The sequence below is a fragment of the Gallinula chloropus genome, assembly GCF_964237585.1.
Source record: "Gallinula chloropus genome assembly, chromosome: 2".
NCBI lineage: Eukaryota > Metazoa > Chordata > Aves > Gruiformes > Rallidae > Gallinula > Gallinula chloropus.
Window position 1 is genome coordinate 1,102,905 of NC_140086.1, and position 19,310 is coordinate 1,122,214.

The 19,310-nt window shown below is 53.4% G+C and overlaps 1 protein-coding gene across 1 annotated transcript in view; it reads right to left on the reverse strand.

Annotated features, from left to right (window-relative positions):
• The window catches only part of ARHGAP39 (Rho GTPase activating protein 39), a gene marked incomplete at its 3' end in the record, with an annotated part of 194,330 nt that overhangs the window by 46,837 nt on the left and 128,183 nt on the right, over window positions 1–19,310 (reverse strand). The gene's annotated exons all lie outside the window — the stretch shown is intronic.

Here is a 19,310-nt window from a genome sequence, read left to right on the forward strand (position 1 = left end):
AAACACATCCAGGGATGGGGACTCAACCCCCTAACCCTATCTCAGGCCATTTCCATGTTCTAGGTCCCTGCTCCAGGCCCATCCCAGGCCCTGACCCTGCTCCAGGCCCCTGTTCCACAGCCCCACAACTCTGCCAGGGAAGAACTTTTCCCTCCCAGCTGAGATGACCCTGCCTTGGGGCAGCTTGAGCCCATTGCCCCTTGTCCCATCTCCTGTCCCCTGGCTGAAGAGACCATCGCCCACCTCTCTGCACCCTCCTGGCAGGGCAGGGGAGGTGGGGAGAAGGGCTCCCCTCAGCCTCCTCTTCTCCAGGCTCAACACCCCCAGCTCCCTCAGCTGCTCCTCACAGCATTTGCCCTCCAGCCCCTTCCCCAGCCTGGTTGCCCTTCTCTGCACTCGCTCCAGGACCTCAATGTCCTTCTGATGCTGAGGAGCCCAGAACTGGACCCAGCACTCCAGCTGCAGCCTCCCCAGTGCCCAGTCCAGGGGCACAATCCCCTCCCCACACCTACTGGCCACACTGGGTCTGACACAAGCCAGGATGCCCTTGGCCTTCCTGGCCACCTGGGCACACTGCTGGCTCATGCTCAGCCTGCAGTCACCCAACACCCCCAGGTCCTTCTCTGCCTGACAGCTCTCCAGCCAGTCTCCCCCAAGCCTGTATTGCTGCATGGGGTGAATCACCTATCACCTATCTCCTGTCCCCTGGCTGAAGAGACCATCGCCCACCTCTCTGCACCCTCCTGGCAGGGCAGGGCAGGTGGGGAGAAGGTCTCCCCTCAGCCTCCTCTTCTCCAGGCTCAACACCCCCAGCTCCCTCAGCTGCTCCTCACAGCATTTGCCCTCCAGCCCCTTCCCCAGCCTGGTTGCCCTTCTCTGCACTCGCTCCAGGACCTCAATGTCCTTCTGATGCTGAGGAGCCCAGAATTGTGGGCTATTTCCTATTTGTGGAGGAAAGGTCCTTTTTTTCCTTGTCCTTAACAGTCCTTCACTGTGGGAACGTGCAAACCATCAGTCTCGTTCAGGGAACACGCGGCGCTGAGCAAATCATCAGACATTTGCTCCCCATCAAAACTTAACAGCAAACATCTGGAGACACTGCTTCATTTGGAGTGGTTTTTGGAAGAAACAGTGCTAACCCCCCCCCCCTAGATGTAGACACTAAGTGGCTTATGTTCATAAAATTCAGATCAGATGTTGGCTTCGGAAGGAGAAGAAAGAAGAAGAAGGAGGAAAAGAAACAAATCTTCTTAATGGGCCAGACCTCAAAAAAAATGTTATTCAAGCAAGAGGCAATAAAATTAAACCTCTTTCAAAGTTAATTTTAATGAGGCTTCTGAGGCCTGAAATTATGACTCTGTTGAATTGCTTAATCCCTTTTTTTCCTCTTGAGTGCACGTGAATGAATGATCCTCCTCCCCCACCATGCTCAGTGTCTTCTCAAGAGGAAAGTGTCAGCTCTGATGCCTGGTGCTGTAGCCAGATCCATGGCTCCAGATCTGCTCCTCAATGGGAAATGACCTGGTTGTCCAGAGAAGGGCAATCAGGCTGGGAAAGGGGCTGGAGGGCAAATTCTATGAGGAGCAGCTGAGGGAGCTGGGGGTGTTGAGCCTGGAGAAGAGGAGGCTGAGGGGAGACCTTCTCCCCACCTGCCCTGCCCTGCCAGGAGGGTGCAGAGAGGTGGGCAATGGTCTCTTCAGCCAGGGGACAGGAGATGGGACAAGGGGCAATGGGCTCAAGCTGCCCCAGGGCAGGGTCAGCTCAGCTGGGAGGGAAAAGTTCTTCCCTGAAAGAGTTGTGGGGCTGTGGAACAGGGGCCTGGAGCAGGGTCAGGGCCTGGGACAGGCTGCCCAGGGAGGGGGCTGAGTCCCCATCCCTGGGTGTGTTTAACAGAAGGGAGATGAGGTGCTCAGGGATCTGGTTCAGCACAGGATGGGGATGGTTGGACTTGATGATCTCAAAGGTCTTTTCCAACCTTGTGTGATTCTGATCTTGATCTAAGGAAGGGGATTCTCCTCCCAGTTCATTATTTCATTCACCACCATTGTACAGTCCAACCCTTGACTTGGCACAACTCCTTCTGCACTTACTATCCCACTATGAATTTGAAATCAGAGCTCCAAAAGATGCCCAGGAGCTGGGAAAGCCCATGAGGCTGGTGGGATGAGACAGCTTAACAGGGTTTGCTCTGCAATACACATGAGCTACATCAACACCTCATAACCTTTGAAGAAATGTTTCCTTAGGCTGCCAACTCCTCCCCTCTGCAGAGATAAATGGATTAAAACCTCAGGTCTTGTTGAAACATGATCCAAGCATGGTCCAGGCAAAGTGGTAAGATTAAGACTGACTGAAGAGCTTCAAATCCATCCCATCAGCTGAGCCAGATCAGGAGCACAAATCGCTGCTGGCATGCTGTGGGTGGCACAGCTCCTCAATCAGGTACTCATGAGTCAGACTTGGCTTCGTTATCCTGGCAATCAGCTCTTCCCAGTGAAGCTGCAAATGAGGTTGATGAGAAGAATCCCATCCATCTGCAACACAGGGAGCTGTGAGCTTCAAGGTCAGGATGAACACAGCACACGTTAACACCTGGGATATCCCCTCTGTTCTGCTGCATCTTGCAGGGGGATGAATTCACCTCTCCACTGTGAAGGTCCCCACTCATTGTTTTGGGAGTGATTTTAGCAAGTTCTGAGCAAAAGAGATGCCATGAGGTCACAGCACGTACTACTGCCAAGGCTAAAAAAAGACCTGGCCAGCTGACCTGTGTCCCTGGAGCTGGAGGTCTGGCTCACATTGAAATGGAATATTGCATCACAAGCAGGAGAAATACAGTGGGGGCTGGTGGCAATCTTCCACAGATAACCTGTTCTGGAGGAGAAAGGTGCTGAGGGATGCTGAGGTTCACTGACATGAAATGAAGACCTTTTGTTTCATCTCTGATAAGTGGAAGATGTTTTGCAGACCCAGTTCTGGCTCTGAAGGTTACTGATGTTTGAGCTGTGGAGATCACAGAATCACAGAACGATCCGGGTGGGGAGGGACCTCTGGAGATCACCCAAGTCCAACCCCTCTGTCAGAGCAGGATCCCCCTGAGCAGGCTGCACAGGACAGCACCCAGGATCACAAGGTTTGAATGTCTCCAGAGATGGAGACTCCACAACCTCACTGGGCAGCCTGGCCCAGTGCTACTGGTAGCTATGGCCAGGATGGGCCAGGCATCCTCACACCTCCTAGGCTGAACACAGCAGGTGGGTAGGGTCCCTTCACCTTCAAGGGGAGGTTTTGGGGGGTAAGTGGGCACTTAAAAGATGCTCTCCAGAACCAACAGCCATCTCCAATACAACATGACCTGTCCCAGTTTGTCTTGAGGCCACGACATGAAGTAGCTGGTGCCCAGACTAGACCCTGCCTGGAAACAGGGATGCTCAACGTGAGGGTGGTTAGGGAGCTGCCAAAGGCTATGCCAGAGTTAATTGTGGAGATGATGAAGCATGAAGGTGAGCACGACATGGGTGTTGTCATCAAGAGCTCAGAGACAACAGGCTGTGACACTGCATGTCATCTTAGGTTTGCTGGAGGTGCCTCTCCCTGAAGCTGGGATGTCTCCATGGAGATGAGGGTCAAAAGATGCCACCACCCTGCCTGGGACAAGGTGAGGGAAGGGAATTGCTTCTGCAGCAATGGTCTGTGTCCCCAGGAGGTGGAAGAGGGGCAGATGAAGGAGCTCCTCTCCATCCTGGTTGGACTCAAGACATTGAGCCTGGGATTGTAGAGCCAAGATTTAATCCTTGGCTTTGCCAATAGATAAAACTGGCCTCCTTTTCCTTTCCCTGATTGTTTTCCTGAGGAAAGATGGAGCCTGGTGTGGAGCAGGACACCTGTGAGAAGCTGAGGGTGCTGTCAGGAGCAGGCTAGAATGCTGAGGCATCCATCCAGTGTACAAAGTCAAGACTAGCTCAAGACTTGCCCTGCTTCCCTGTCAGGCCAGGGGCTGGATATCTGGGGAGAGTTGGCTCAGATTTAGGCAACAGCTTAACTAAAGGCAGCTAATCCACTCTAGGACCTGTCTAGGTGGTCCAGGTCCCTCTGGATGACATTGTGTCCTTCTGGATGACATCCCATCCCTCTGGCATGCTGACCCACCACTCAGAAAACTTGCTCAGGGTGCACTCCATCCCTCAGCAAACTTGCAGATCCAAGGAGGAGGCAGGATGACAGGAAAACAAGAGATGTCTCTGCCTGGAGCACACCTCCAGGTACCTGACCTCCCCTATGAAGAGAGGCTGAGGGAGCTGGGCTGGTTCAGCCTGGAGAAGAGAAGGCTGTGGGGGGACCTCATTGCAGCCTCCCAGTCCCTGAAGGGAGCAGAGGAACAGGAGGGGAATCAGCTTGTTCAAAGGGCAGAGACTGGCAGGACAAGGGGGATGGAGTGAAGCTGAAGGAGGGAAGGGTGAGATGAGATATTAGGGGGAAGTTCTTTGCAGAGAGAGTGGTGAGGGGCTGGAACAGGCTGCCCAGAGAGGTGGTGGATGCCCCATCCCTGGAGGTGTTCAAGGCCAGGTTGGATGGGGCAACCTTGTGTAGCTCCAGGCCTGGAGGTTGGTGTCCCTGCCTGTGGCAGGGGGGTTGGAACTCTCTGATCCTTGGGGTCCCTTCCAATCTAAACCAGTCCATGATTCTCTGATTCCATACATGGTGGGATGAGGAGGAAGGTTGGAAATAGCACATGAGCTTTGAGAAAGAATCAGGGACACAATAAGCCGCGCAACGGCCGCGAATCCGCTGTTCCCAGCAGGATGGAAGGCTGGGTTTTTATGGGCAAAGCTGGCAACTAGTTATCATTTCACCAGCTCCCCAGGCTCTGAGCAGAGCTCAGCATCAGACCGGTGGTGGAAGCTGATTGGTGGCTGTTTTTGGCAAGATCTCTATAGCAACAGCTCCATCAGCTGTGGCTGCAGCACAACTCTCTGGGTGGGTTTTTTTTTTTGCCCAGGGCATTGCCAAAGATCACAGGTCCTCTGAGACCAATGGGATGAGGGTTAAGAAGTTTAGAGTGCTGCACATGGGACAGAACAACCCCCTGCAGTGCTCCAGGCTGGGGGAGACTGGCTGGAGAGCTGTCAGGCAGAGAAGGACCTGGGGGTGTTGGGTGACTGCAGGCTGAGCATGAGCCAGCAGTGTGCCCAGGGGGCCAGGAAGGCCAAGGGCATCCTGGCTTGTGTCAGACCCAGTGTGGCCAGTAGGTCTGGGGAGGGGATTGTGCCCCTGGACTGGGCACTGGGGAGGCTGCAGCTGGAGTGCTGGGTCCAGTTGTGGGCTCCTCAGCATCAGAAGGACATTGAGGTCCTGGAGCGAGTGCAGAGAAGGGCAACCAGGCTGGGGAAGGGGCTGGAGGGTGAATCCTGTGAGGAGCAGCTGAGGGAGCTGGGGGTGTTGAGCCTGGAGAAGAGGAGGCTGAGGGGAGACCTTCTCCCCACCTGCCCTGCCCTGCCAGGAGGGTGCAGAGAGGTGGGCGATGGTCTCTTCAGCCAGGGGACAGGAGATGGGACAAGGGGCAATGGGCTCAAGCTGCCCCAGGGCAGGGTCAGCTCAGCTGGGAGGGAAAAGTTCTTCCCTGGCAGAGTTGTGGGGCTGTGGAACAGGGGCCTGGAGCAGGGTCAGGGCCTGACACAGGCTGCCCAGGGAGGGGGTTGAGTCCCCACGCCTGGGTGTGTTTAACAGACGGGGAGATGAGGTGCTCAGGGATCTGGTTCAGCACAGGATGGGAATGGTTGGACCTGATGATCTTAAAGGTCTTTTCCAACCCTGTGATTCTGTGAAAACCTTCTCTTCTCCAGGCAGAGTCAGCCCAGCTCCCTTAATAAGGAGGGTAACAAAGTAAATTCAATTCAAATACCCCAAGAAGAGCGGCTCCCATCCTCCTGCTCCCATCCTCCTGTTCCCATCCTCCTGCTCCCATCCTTCTGCTCCCACATCACCTGCCCAAATGCAGTCAGGACTCAGGACTCTAGGCTAATCCCTTATTTGACTAATGGGATTTTATATGAGCCTAATTATGTGGGAGGCAGAATTCCCAAACTCGCTGCCAAACGTCTTTCATGACAATCACCAAGTCAGATGCCTGGGTGAGGCTTTCAACGTGCTCCCAAGGTACAACAGAGGATGGTAGAAGCTGTCTGGTGAGGATGCATCGGTGAGGATGCACGTAGGCTGTAAGGTCTGTCTGCCCTGGTACTTGCAACACCCATGTTTCCTCGGTGTGATGTTGATGAAACCCTTGTTGGGCACAGAAAGGAGCAGTGAACCTCATAACTGCAGTAAGCATAAGGAGCAGGAGCAGGGATGTCCTGGGGCTAAGAGGGACAATGGGATCCTGGGGGGCATCAGGAGGAGTGTGGGCAGCAGGTCAAAGGAGGGGATCCTCCCCCTCTGCTCTGCCCTGGTCAGGCCCCACCTGGAGTGTTGTGTCCAGTGCTGGGCTCCCTGGGATAGAAAAGCCAGGGATCTCCTGGAGAGAGTCCAGAGGAGGGACATGGAGATGCTGAAGGGCCTGGAGCATCTCCCCTGGGAGGAAAGGCTGAGGGAGCTGGGGCTGTTCAGCCTGGAGAGAAGAAGCCTGAGAGGGGATCTGATCACTGGGGATCAATAGCTGAAGGTGGGACACAGGGGGACATGGGCAGCCCCTTCTTAGTGTCTGTGGGGACGGGACAAGGGGTGATGGGCTCAAGTTGGAGCACAGGGAGTTCCACACCAATGTGTGGAAGAACTTCTTCCCAGTGAGGGTGCCAGAGCCCTGGGACAGGCTGCCCAGGGGGTGTGGAGTCTCCTTCTCTGGAGAGATTCCAGCCCCATCTGGATGTCTCCCTGTGTGACCTGTCCTAGGGACCCTGCTTTGGCAGGGGGGTTGGACCTCATGATCTCTGGAGGTCCCTTCCAACCCCTACAATTCTCTCATTCTGTGACACCCATCCTGGAGCATGAAACACCAGGAGCTGCTTCCCTACTGCAGAGATGTATGAAAGGGAGTGGCACATCTGGAGCAGCAGCACATCTGGAGCAGCGGCACATCTGGAGCTGCTTCTCACCTGCAGCCTCGCTCAGAGCCAGTAGCATTTGCAAAAGGCAGCTCTGCACTTCTTTTTCCCCAGTGGGATCTCTCTCCCAGCATCGACCTTCACCCAGCTGGGTGTGGAGGACGCTTAGAACCACAGAATCTCCTGAGCTGGAAGGAACCCATAAGGACCATCAAGCCCAACTCCTGGCTCCACACAGACCAGCCAAGTCAGAGCAGGACACTGAGGGCATCATCCTGATGCTTCCTGACCTCAGCCCAGCTCAGGGCTGGGATCCCTTCCCTGGGGAGCCTGTGCCAGTGCCTGACCCCCCTCTCAGTACAGAACCTCTTCCTGACACCCAGCCTAAACCTCCCCTGGGGCAGCTTCACAAGGTTCCCTCAGGTTCTATCCCTGGTCCCCAAAGAGAGGAGAGAGATCAGCACCTGCCCCTTCACTCCCCCTCATCAGGAAGCCACAGAACCCCACGAGGTCTCCCCTCAGCCTCCTCTTCTCCAGGCTGAACAGCCCCAGAGCCTTCAGCCTCTCCTCCTAAGCCTTTCCCTACAGACTCTTCCCTATCCTTGTTGCCCTCCTACAGAAGGTCATAGAATCATAGAATCCCAGACTGTTCTGGGTTGGAAGGGACCCCAAGGGTCCCAGAGCTCCAACCCCCCTGCCACAGGCAGGGACACCAACCTCCAGGCCTGGAGCTACACAAGGTTGCCCAGGGTCCCATCCAACCTGGCCTTGTCCTCTGGACACTCTCCACTAGTTTTATGTCCCTCTTGTCCTGTGACAATCAAACCTGCACCCAGGACTCGAGGTGAGGCCACCCCAACTCAGTGTAGAGTGGGACAATCCCCTCCCTGGACCAGGAGATGGTTGGTGAAGGTGATTGTCCATCAGCTCCCTAAACTCTGGCTTACAAAAGCTCCACAGTACAGACACAAACTCCCTCCTGCACGGGAGGAACACCAACCATCTAATAAATTAAAAATAAAGCAATTTAAAATGAAATAAATTAAAAAGAAGCTTTCAAACCCCCCCCCATGGGATAGGAGGTGGCACCGTTTCACAGCATCTCAGGGCGCTGCAACCCTTTTGTGTTTCAAAGAAGGGAAAGTGACTGGACTGAAATAGCTCAGTGGCAAAGCCAGGAATAGAACTGAAATCCCAGTGCCTAATCCTCTGCTCTAATCATTGGCCTGTGAGGCTTCATACTCTTAATTACAGCTCCAGCTTCTAATAAAAGTGAAAAGATGGTGGGTTTTTATTTTTTCTTTGCAGTTATGTAAAGTGTATTTTGGGTCTTGGCGATCGACGTCAGCGCTCGGCGGCCTTAGATAAATATCTGTCTAATCCAAAGCTGTCTTCTGGGGTGGGGAGTGGGGAATTCAGGGAGAGAGGGTATTAGAAAGAAATGGGAGGGAGTGGTTTGTCTCCTGAACTTCATCTTCCACCCCTTTCATCTTCTTAGAGCAAGAAAGGCAGCGCTCCAGGCTGGGGGAGACTGGCTGGAGAGCTGTCAGGCAGAGAAGGACCTGGGGGTGTTGGGTGGCTGCAGGCTGAGCATGAGCCAGCAGTGTGCCCAGGTGGCCAGGAAGGCCAAGGGCATCCTGGCTTGTGTCAGACCCAGTGTGGCCAGTAGGGCTGGGGAGGGGATTGTGCCCCTGGACTGGGCACTGGGGAGGCTGCAGCTGGAGTGCTGGGTCCAGTTCTGGGCTCCTCAGCATCAGAAGGACATTGAGGTCCTGGAGCGAGTGCAGAGAAGGGCAACCAGGCTGGGGAAGGGGCTGGAGGGCAAATGCTGTGAGGAGCAGCTGAGGGAGCTGGGGGTGTTGAGCCTGGAGAAGAGGAGGCTGAGGGGAGACCTTCTCCCCACCTGCCCTGCCCTGCCAGGAGGGTGCAGAGAGGTGGGCGATGGTCTCTTCAGCCAGGGGCCAGGAGATGGGACAAGGGGCAATGGGCTCAAGCTGCCCCAGGGCAGGGTCAGCTCAGCTGGGAGAGAAAAGCTCTTCCCTGGCAGAGTTGTGGGGCTGTGGAACAGGGGCCTGGAACAGGGTCAGGGCCTGGAGCAGGGTCAGGGCCTGGCACAGGCTGCCCAGGGAGGGGGCTGAGTCCCCACCCCTGGGTGTGTTTAACAGAGGGTAGATGAGGTGCTCAGGGATCTGGTTCAGCACAGGACAGGAACAGTTGGACTTGATGATCTTAAAGGTCTTTTCCAACCTTCTGATTCTGTGAATTGCAAAACATGAACATTTATTTGAGAATGGTATGAGGAAGGGGAGGTAAATCATAGAATCAAGGAATGTGTAAGGTTGGAAGGGACCTTTAGATGTCATCTAGTCTAAGATCTAAGCAGGGACATCTTCACCAGATCAGGTTACTCAGAGCCCCATCAAGCCTGACGTTGAATATCTGCAGGGATGAGTACTCCACCACCGCTCTTGTCAACCTACTCCAGTGATCCATCACCTTCATATTGAAGAACTTCTTCCTAAAATCCAACCTAAATCTCCCCTTTTCCAGTTTAAACCATCACTCAATGTCCTATCACTCCATGCCCTTGGGCACAGTTCTTCCTCAGCTTCCTTATAGGCACCTTTCAGGGAGTGGGAGGCTGCTATAAGGTCTCCTAGGAGCCTTCTCCAGGCTGATCAAGCCCAACTCTCTCCACAGGAGAGCTGCTCCAGCCCCCTGATCATTTTTGTGGTCTCCTCTGGACGTGCTCCAACAGGTTCCTGATCTTGGTTGAGGGCTCCAAATCTTGAGACACTGTTGGCTTTATACTGGAAATGCATTTTCTGCTTAAGGTCATCTCCAAATATCCATGTACTGTTTCAGATGGTTCACCACTCAAGACTTTGGGTGGGATCATTCTTGTTTTGACCACAATAAGTGTGGAGAACCAGAGCACAGTGAGGAAATAGAAAATTGATCATAGAATCATAGAATCAGTTGGGTTGGAAGAGACCTTCAAGATCATTGAGTGCAACCACAGCCTAACCCTGCCTAGTCCACCTCCAGACCTCAAGCACCCTAATGAAGGAGTCTGTGACATCCATTGAGCCTGGCTTTCTGAACAGCATGGTGTTAAACATCTCCTCTGCTACCAAACCCACCCAGACAGGTGGGGTGAGACCTGACATGGCCAGAGCACAAGCAAGGAATGAAAATCACAGCTGGAGAAGGGGTACAAACACTTGCAAAGACAGACAGCATGTTCCAGCAGACTGAGGGTGTTGTTAACTCTGTGCTGGGCAACACCCCATCCCTGGAAACAGTCCAGGTCAGGTTGGTCTGGGCTTTGAGCAACCTGGATGTCTTTGCTCGTTGCAGGGTGTTTGCACCTTTAGAGGTCCCTTGTGAACCAAACCATGGATGATTAAATCTTCTAAGAGAAGGTGGTTGTTGGTGCTCTACAGTAGGTGATCACAAGAGGTCACTCACTTACAGGGACTCAAGACCCAGCATCCACACAGATACCCAGCAGCAGAAGCACAGGTTGACCCAATTGCCTTCCCCAGATCCTCATGACCTGCCTGGAAGCACTGTGAGAGATGTAAATGAAGGCATGAATAGAATATTTGTGTTGGAAGGGACCCAGAACAATCAGATCCCAGAATCCCAGAGTCCCAGAGCATTAGGAGCTGGAAGGGACCTTGAAAAATCATCTAGTCCAACCCTGCTGCCAGGGAAGGATCACCTAGATTAGGTCACACAGGATGGTGATGTTAGGTCATCCAGGTGGGTTTGGATGTCTCCAGAGAAGGAGACTCCACAACCTCTTTGGGCAGTCTGTCCCAGGGCTCCAGCACCCTCACAGGGAAAAAATTCCTCTTTATGTTCACATGGAAGCTCTTCTGCTCCAGCTTGCACCCATTCTCCCTTGTCCCATCACTGAGAAGACCCTGGCTCCATCCTCCTGACTCTCACCCTTCACATATTGACAAAGATTAATGAGATAGTCCAAATGAGTTGCTCTTTGACCTATTATGCTCATTAGGAGAAATCCACAGTGATGCCAAGCACCAGCAGATGAGAACCTCACTTGGAGAGCAAGAGTGCTGGGCTTCTGTCATGGTGTGGGTAGGAATGACCCTGGCTGAGTCCATAACAGGGATAAATCAAGACAAAAAAGGACTTGGGAGAGAGTGAATTTGGGAGGCTGGCTTTGTGTGCAGCCTCCATGAGATGTGCAAGCTGCAGGCAGCATGTGAAAAGCAACGGAGAAAGACACATGACCTGGAAAGTGATTTCCTGCTGAGAGCTCTTGGCTTTAATTACAGCACAGAGCCCATTCCCACCCTGCCTCCCAAGCTGCAGATGAAGCTGCCTGTCTTCCTCCCAACCCTGATGGTTTCAATTAGCACCCTCCCCAACACCGTGCCTGATGAGGTTTGGGAGGCTGAGGATCTCCTGGAACCAGCAGAAGCTGATGGGGGGAGGTTGAGAGGTAATTGTTAAACCAACAGCCTTCAGAACAACCCAATGGTGATGGATCAAGCTGTTTGAAATGGGTGGCCTGAACCTTCATCACCTGGATGGATGATGGTCTAGCCCATGTCCTGAGGATGTGCATCCTTTTATCAATGGGAGGGGATTGTGCCCCTGGACTGGTGAGGCTGCACCTTGAGTGCTGGGTCCAGTTCTGGGCTCCTCACCATCAGAAGGACGTTGAGGTCCTTGAAAGAGTCTGGAGAAGGGCAACCAGGCTGGGGAAGGGGCTGGAGGGCAAATCCTGTGAGGAGCAGCTGAGGGAGCTGGGGGTGTTGAGCCTGGAGAAGAGGAGGCTGAGGGGAGACCTTCTCCCCACCTCCCCTGACCTGAACTAGGGGTGATCCTGCTCTGGAAGAGGGGTTGGAATAGGTGATCTCCAGAGGTCCCTTCCAATCCCCATTATTCTGTGATTCTGTGATATGACCATCATGCCCTCAGGACATCCTTTGGAGAACTGCCCATGGTTAGTTATCTCACCATTAAATATTGACCAAATGTTATGAACTTCAACCATTAAAAAGTTCTTTAAGCCTCAGGGTTACTGTCAGCACCAAGACACCCATTTCTAGATGAGGACACCACAGAGATGTAAAAGCCACCAAATGCTGCTTCAGAACAAGTCCTTCCAAGGCAGGCAAGCAGAAGAGAAGTCTGTACTTGCAAGGGTCACCTCAGCTGCTTGTGGAAGGTTTTCCAGACCTCAGGAAGCAGAAACGTTCAGTCCTCTGGTAGTGCCAGATGGAGAAGACAACAAGGAACAGGGCTGATTTATTTCCACTTTCAGAAATGCCAGAGTGGTGTTCCTGAGCCTAAATGGGTTGAGTTTTGTCCTACCCTTCACACTCTTCCTCTGTGGGAAGCCTTCAGCACCTGGGTTCATCTGGAAGGGGACAAGCAGCACCTGAGCATCACTCCAGCAGTAATGGTCTCACATCCCTCCTCTGCCTGTGCCATTGAATTCCTCATCCTCTGACCTCAAAGTTTGGCATCTTATGGGTTTTAAGAGATGGCAACCCAGAAGAAAGCCCATCCTACCAACCCTGCTGAGACCAGGTCCACTGGAGGTCTCACAGCCTGGGCAACCACTGACAGCTGTCTGTCCTGGGTGGTGTGCTCCTAAATCAAGGAGAACCACTTGCTCTTCACACAGGCCTGCAGCAGGTTTGTGCTCCCCTCCCCACCATTTAACTGCTCCTCTGGTGTGATGTTGACCCATCCATCTGAAGGAGAAGAGCTCCTCCACACCCAGCCCTGAGATGGAAAGGAACATATCCCACTTAGCCAGCACCCACAGCCTCCTCCCAAACAGACCTGCCACCCCACGTGGAGATGTCATCCCACTGGGAAAACCCAACCTTTGGGTGAAGAAACACTCTGAATTCCATGCATTAGGCTCCCACTGGAGGCAAGATGTTGGGAAAGAAGGTCTTTGGGATCTTCTCAAAACTGCACCTCTGCTGCCTGGGCTTTGTGAAGCAACCCCATGGCCTTACTTGGTTTCTCCTCACACTGGAGGCTTGTTTTGGAGGAGGGATGAGAATCCCTGCAGGGACCTGGACAATCCCCACGCAGCAGGTGCTGCAGAGACTTATGTCATTGATCCACCTGCCTTCCAAACCACACTGCAGGTCTTCCCAACGCCTTCAGACATTGAGAGAACTGCAAACCAAACTGTGGGGTTTTTTTCACCTGAAGCACCAAGAAACAGCTCCCAGGACACTCAAAACACACATTTTCTGGGTTTGAGCCGTTATTTTAAGTGGGAAAGCTGGGGTTTTTTTTGACTCTTGCAGTCAGAAGATGTCTGCTGCCTGCACCAGGGAGAAGAAGAGCTCCTGGAGAGCAGCCCTGCTGAGAAGGACCTGGGGATTCTGGTAGATGAGAAACTGAATATGAGCCAGCAGTGGCTCTTGCAGCTCAGAAGGGCGATGGGATCCTGGGCTCCATCAGCAGAGGGGTGTCAGCAGGGACAGGGAGGGGATTGTCCCTCTCTGCTCTGCCCTCCTGAGGCCCCAGCTGGAGTCCTGTGTCCAGAGCTGGGGCCCCAATACAAGAAAGATGTGGGGCTGTTGGAGAGGGGTCAGAGGAGCCACGGAGATGATCAGAGGGCTGGAGCAGCTCCCCTATGGAGAGAGGCTGAGGGAGCTGGGCTGGTTCAGCCTGGAGAAGAGAAGGCTGTGGGGGGACCTCATTGCAGCCTTCCAGTCCCTGAAGGGAGCAGAGGAACAGGAGGGGAATGGGCTTGTTCAAAGGGCAGAGACTGGCAGGACAAGGGGGATGGAGTGAAGCTGAAGGAGGGAAGGGGGAGATGAGATATTAGGGGGAAGTTCTTTGCAGAGAGAGTGGTGAGGGGCTGGAACAGGCTGCCCAGAGAGGGGGTGGGTGCCCCGTCCCTGGGGGTGTCCAAGGCCAGGTTGGCTGGGGCCCTGGGCAACCTTGTGTAGCTCCAGGCCTGGAGGTTGGTGTCTCTGCCTGTGGCAGGGGGGTTGGAGCTCTGTGATCCTTGGGGTCCCTTCCAACCCAGACCAGTCCATGATTCTATGATTCTAACACTTTGTGTTTTAAAGCTCTGTGTTTACCTGCAGCCACCCTGCTCTGCCCCAGAGGCACGACAGGACCGATTACCATCATGCCTTGACCCTAGACAGCTCTGCTGCATCCCAGGGACTGGTTTGTAAGGGAATACCCCCCTCAGCTATTTCAGCTCAGCTATGCTTAATCCAGAAAGATTTAGAGTGCTGCATTTGATCTTCTCCCATATCCCACCAGGCTTTGGAATCAGGGAAGGGAGACCTGAGAGGAAAGCACATTCCTTGGGGCAATTAACTGGGCACCATGGCACAGCAGGTGGGATTTGGGTAAAGACCCCCCCTGATTCTCCAAGAGTCCTGTGTGGTGGTCTGAGGAAAGCCCTTGTGATGGCCAGAGAAGGTCCACGTTGTCCTTCAAGCCCCTACTTGCCACCCTGCCCTGGTGAAGTAGAGCAGAAACGCTGCCTGCTGGCGGCACAGCCGCGTCGTCTGTGGGTGATGGCGTGAGCTCTGAGGAGGAGATCCTCCCCACAGCCCCCAGGAGCCTTCTCCAAGGATTTCCAGCAACAAGAAGCCTCTGCACGGACCAATAACCACATGACACTTTCAGGCAGCGTAGAAAAACCCAGTGACCTGATATAAACACCCAGCAGACGTGCTGACTGCAGCCTGCTCGGAGATTTTGAGGCTGATGTGTTATGTTTTGTAGACAAGTTCTTGTTTTAAGCCAAGGGAGGCAAAGTCTTGAGCAAGATGAAGATATTCCTGCTGGAAAGTCTTTCACCTTTGCTGACCACCAGGATAGAAACCTACTATTGAGGTCCTGAAGATGAGCAGATGACAGCTCATAGAATCATAGAATCCCAGACTGGTCTGGGTTGGAAGGGACCCCAAGGATCAGAGAGTTCCAACCCCATTCCACAGGCAGGGACACCAACCTCCAGCCCTGGAGCTACACAAGGCTGCCCCATCCAACCTGGCCTTCAACACCTCCAGGGATGGGGCACCCACCCCCTCTCTGGGCAGCCTGTTCCAGCCCCTCACCACTCTCTCTGCATTGAGACAACACAGCTGTGGTCTCCAGAGTTGGATCTCTCAGTGCTGCAGGTTGGTGAGGCTGTGCTGCTGAGATGGGTTTCTTTGAGCAGCAGTTAAGAGTTTCCTGCCAGCCTAAACTATAAACAAGGGGCAATTCAAGGTCAAAGTTGTGGCCTGAAAGATAGTCAGACGCCTCTGAGAATCACACAGAGGAGAAAACAACCCAGAAGCAGCTGCATTTTACCACCAGAGAAGGGAGGGAGAAGATGTAACGAGCTGTGCAGACACCAAGGCTGGAACAGGGCTGGGGAGGAGGTGGCCCAGGTGCTGGAGAGAAAGATGCCCCTGCAGCCCATGGAGAAACCCATGGAAAAGGCTGAGACCCCACCTGCAGCCTGTGGAGGGGCTCCAGGCTGGATGGAGGAGGTGGAGACATAGAGGAGATGCTGTGACCCTACGTTGGGACAACCCCCTGCCAGCACTTGCAGCCCATGGAGAGAAACAGAGACATAGAGATGGGTGAGAGAGAGATTTGCACCAGAACTGGTTTGCTGGGGGAGGCTGGTGACCCCACAGAGGACTTGGGACTGAGAGACACTGTGATTTATGACTGCCCACCAGGGCAGTGACCCACACCAGGGCAGCTGGGGAATAGATAAAGCCCTGGGGAAAGGATTCATGTTGGAGAAGTTCATGGAGGACTATCTCCTGTGGGTGAGACCCCATGATGCAGCAGGGGGAGGGTGTGGAATGAATGCCCCCCCTCCTCTCACCCCCCCTCCACAAGGGAAACCAACTCACAAGGGACTGACTGAAGCCCCCATCTCCCAGTCCCTGCCCCCCTGTGCTGTGAGCAGGGAGTGAAATCATGGCTAGAGTGAAGTCTGCTAAGAAGGGAGCTGGGGGGGAGATTAGAGGTGTCTTAAGATCTGGAAAAGGAAAACAGCTCATGGAGAAGTAACTGAGAACCCCATTTTCTCCCAGTCCCTGCCCCACTGTGCTGTGAGCAGGGAGGGGGGGAAGAAGGGAGCATAATCCTGACTAAAGTCTGCTAAGAAGGGAATGGTGGGGGGGAAAGTGTTTTAAGATCTGGGGACGTTTGTTTTAAGATCTGGTTGTGCTCTCAACTCTGGTTTCTTCACTGTTCTTTGTAGTTGTAGGGCAATAAAGTAGTTTTTCTCTTCTTCACTTTGTGTTGAGTCTGTTTTGCCCACGTTGGTGACAGAATGATCTCCCCCTGTCCTTATTTTAACTCCTGAGCCTATTAATAGATATTTTCTCCCCTGTCCAACTAAGGGGAGTAATAGACTGAATTTGGTGGGCATCTGGCCTCCAGCCAGGGCTAAACCACAACAATCAGCTATGTGCAAATCCCATCTCACTGTAGCAGCATAGGTCAAGTCCACTGAGACCCCCACCATCTCCATGGGGATGCAGGGGGCTGGTGGCATCCCTCACCTGCACATCTGTGATGGAACCAGCCCCAACTCCACTGCTACACCAAAGACATGAAGAACCAACTTGGAGCAGCCTCCCTCATCTCCTACCAAACCAGATGATCTGGTTCTTAAATCCTCTGGTCACTGCAGGGTGTGGGGCACCTCTGAGTTCAAACTCCAAGGAGATGAGTTGCTCAAGACTTGCCTGCTTCCCCTGACCTCCCTTTTAAGTCCAGACTAGTTCAGGGAAAGTTTGATGGGGCTTTGGGCAACCTGGTCTAGAGGAGGGTGCCCCTGCCCATGGCAGGAGGGTTGGAACTAGATGATCTTTGAGATCCCTTCCCACCCAAACCATTCTATGATTCAGGAAGAAAATGCTTAGTCAGAACCCCTGAAGTGACTACAAGATTTAAACCTTATGAAACTTGGAGCTGCAGGTTCAACCAGATGACCTCCAAAGCTCCTTTCCAAGTCCTGGTTCTTCTCCAAAAAACCAAAACCCCAAGACCTGGAAAGCCACCCTTTTCAACTGCCCTACCAAGAAGACTTCAACCATGTCTCTGGGTTGATGGGGAAAAATCATCCCATCCCACACCACCCCGTTTCCTGGATCCATCCCCTCCCCAGCCTCACAAATAATCTCCTTCTCTTTCCTCCTTTTGACTCAAATTAAGTATTTCCAGTCATCATCTCCAACATACCACGAGATGCCCAGACTCATCCTCTTCTCAAGGTTGTTAGGGTTGAGGTTCACAAACAACAACCACCCCCATGCAGAGGTGACACCAAATAATCCCACCACTACACCCCCAATATTGAACATATTGGACCCATCTCTGGGTGCTTCCTTGGCTGCCCATAGACAGCAGGTGGTCCCAGGAGGGACCTTCAACACCCTGGAGCCCCACAAGTGCTTAAGCATCAACCAGAAGGTCTGGCCTTGCCAAAATTGACTCTCTAAGGTCATCCCAATGTTGGATTTCCTCATCCATGGAAAGATTCAAGGATGGGATGGATGGGGGTTCTGGGCAACCTGGTGTGGTTGAAAATGTCCCTGCTCATTGCAGGGAGGATGTATGAAATGACCTTAAAAGATCCTTTCCAACCCAAAGGGATTCTATAATCCCTTCCTTCATCAAAGAAGAATGAAATAAAACAGATTGACCTACAGGTCAAAGCCATCATTTTGGTGGGCTGACAGCCATGCAGCACCAGAGATGTCATCAAAAGCAAGGCTGGAGAACACATAAGCTCAAGATCTGCCTCACCATCAGTCACAATTTCACCTCTGCTCAGCCAGGGCAGCCATGGTGGTGTATATTTTAATGCTTACAAGGAAAAGATGAAGGTAAATCAAAGGAGGCTTTATCTACAGGGTCACCAAGAGCCAGCAGCTCTTGAGTCTGAGCTCTGTTGAGTGGTTTCCTAAAGGATAAAGAAGCTTGGTACTTACTGCCTCCTTCTACAGAAGTTCTCATAGAATCCCAGACTGATCTGGGTTGGAAGGGACCCCAAGGGTCACAGAGCTCCAACCCCCCTGCCATAGGCAGGGACACCAACCTCCAGGCCTGGAGCTACACAAGGGTGCCCAGGGCCCCAGCCAACCTGGCCTTGAACACCCCCAGGGATGGGGCACCCACCCCCTCTCTGGGCAGCCTGTTCCAGCCCCTCACCACTCTCTCTGCAAAGAACTTCCCCCTGATATCTCATCTAACCCTTCCCTCCTCCAGCTTCACTCCAGCCCCCTTGTCCTGCCATTGTCTACCCTTTGAACAAGCTGATTCCCCTCCTGTTCCTCTGCTCCCTTCAGGGACTGGAAGGCTGCAATGAGGTCCCCCCACAGCCTTCTCTTCTCCAGGCTGAACCAGCCCAGCTCCCTCAGCCTCTCTCCATTGGGGAGCTGCTCCAGCCCTCTGATCATCCTTGTGGCTCCTCTGACCCCTCTCCAGCAGTTCCCCATCTTTCTTGTATTGGGGCCCCAGCTCTGGACACAGGACTCCAGCTGGGGCCTCCCAAGGGCAGAGCAGAGAGGGACAATCCCCTCCCTGTCCCTGCTGCCACCTCTCATCTCATGGCTTCAGCTATTTAAAGACCACAAGAAACCCAGGGCTGGGCTGGTGGGTGTGGAAACATTCTGTACAGATACCTGTATTGTTTTGGCTCAGGCCTGGAAGTTGCTCATCATCAGAAGGTGATGCTGAAACACAGAGATACCCTGGAAGGCCCAGAAGCTCCAGGCACAAACAGGCTCTGCCCTTTGAGGTCGCTATCTCTGCCATCAAAAATCAATTGTTAATTTGCACAGCTCATGTTCAGCTTGTCTATCCTGGCCCCTGAGAGCATCCCCCACTTCTGGAGGTGAAAATCTCTGTATCCCTGCAGATTTCCTGCAGAGCAGCACAAGCAAGTCCTCCTTCTTCATCTGTGCTTTGCTCCAGCATTCCAAGCTGGACAAAACCTCTTCTGGTTGCCCAGCTATGGGCCATCCCTGGGGCTGTGGAGCAACCAGCCCATCACAGCATTTCTAGCTGTTGCTTCTGGCTGTGTGTGGAGCCTGCATGCCAGCCTGAGCTTTACCCACTTCTACAGCTATTCCACATGGATTTAACCACTTGGCTGCCTGTGATTTGCTGGTGCTACATCGATTTGCTGGCTGAACCTTGAGTGGTGTGTCCAGTTCTGGGCTCCTCAGCATCAGAAGGACATTGAGGTCCTGGAGCGAGTGCAGAGAAGGGCAACCA